Source organism: Lucilia cuprina, chromosome 6 (assembly GCF_022045245.1).
Source record: "Lucilia cuprina isolate Lc7/37 chromosome 6, ASM2204524v1, whole genome shotgun sequence".
Taxonomy (NCBI): Eukaryota; Metazoa; Arthropoda; class Insecta; order Diptera; family Calliphoridae; genus Lucilia; species Lucilia cuprina.
In genome coordinates, this window is record NC_060954.1 from 38,129,779 (window position 1) to 38,131,434 (window position 1,656).

The following is a 1,656-nucleotide window of genomic DNA, read 5'->3' on the forward strand; positions in this document are numbered from 1 at the left end:
ATAAATTCCTATTAAGTTTTTATTGATTTTCAGCAATTCTTATCAGTTTGTCTCAACATTCTAGTTACTTTCAGTTCAGTTAATCGATTATTCGATTTATACTTGTTATATACGTCATTATTAAGGGGGATCATTTGGAAAAAATAAATGAAAACTGCGAGAAGAAAGTCCAGTGTATATAAATGAGTTTCCCTAAGACGAATTATTTTAATGAATTGGTTCATGGGGCAATTATGCACAAAAGCATAAGTAAGTAAGTACAATGATTAATATTATTGCGGAGCAGGAAGAATGTCAATCCAAGAATCAAGATTTTAGCAGAGTATTGACTACAATACTACTGATATTAGTACATAGCATAATTCACACTAAAAGTCGGTAGACCGATATGGATAATATTCTACTTAACCCAAGCTTAGATAGAACGTCCCCAATCAGAATACCATCATTTGATGAGTGAGCTTCCAGCACTTCTAAATTCAATATCAGTTATGGATTGTTAAAGAATAAGCAATTGATGAATTGTTGCAATACGATAAACACAAAAGTTGGGACTAAGGTGTACACTAGTTCAAGTAGCATGAGCAACTCATGTCGCATGATCATGTCATGCTGTATTGTTCAGTCATTGCCGTTTCGGCCTGACCTCCACTACAGTAGTATTCACAATTTCATAGTGAATTTGCCATGCAATGGAAAGAAAGGATATTACATCTGGTATAACATCGTTTCTAAGATATTTGAATTTAACATTAAATGAAAAGCAATCAATAGCAACGACAGTGTATCATAGTTTTAATGTCCACTACACATCGTTCTCATTCATACACATCCGCTTGTTCAATTTTGTACAGTTGTGTTCATAAGCTTTTGTTTATTCTGAGAAGACTTTTTGTTCTGCTTTTTTTAGGATTAACCCAAAAGATCTTTACTGTACCTCCCACCATTTCATTATACATTTTTAATTCAACCCGGCGTTTAAACTCTGAGCCAAACGAATCGAATTTTTAACATCACAAATTAAACCATATCACTCGAATCAAAATATTATTTTTTTGCGCTGTATATATATATTTATGCGATCTTTCTTCTTTTCTTCATACAATTAATTGCGTACAAAACAATGCAAAGTTTTTATTTTTAACTTAAGTATATATAATAATAATCTTTAAAATTCCCAATAATTTGTTTTTATTTACTTTAAGAAAAAATCCAACAAATAGTCTGTACTATTTATTATTTTCCTAGATGTTGCAGTTTTTTTTTTTTTTTGGTTTTTCTGATCATCAAGACATTAAAGAATTTTTCCTATTTATTTTTAAAACGTAATTTTTATTAATACGAATATCGCTTTACGTTGATAAGACAATAATTTTATTCATTTTCGCATGTAATAGGTCAAAATGATCATTAAATTGTATAGACGTTTTTATTTTATTATTGTAATTGACAGAGACGTAGTAAGTACTCATAGGTTGAAATGGAGAGTAGACAAATTATAGAAGTAAATACTATGTAATGCATTCACTCTTCATATCAACTAGTGCATTAGATACATAGATAGATAGATAGATAGATAGATAGATAGATAGATAGATAGATAGATAGATAGATAGATAGATAGATAGATAGATAGATAGATAGATAGATAGATAG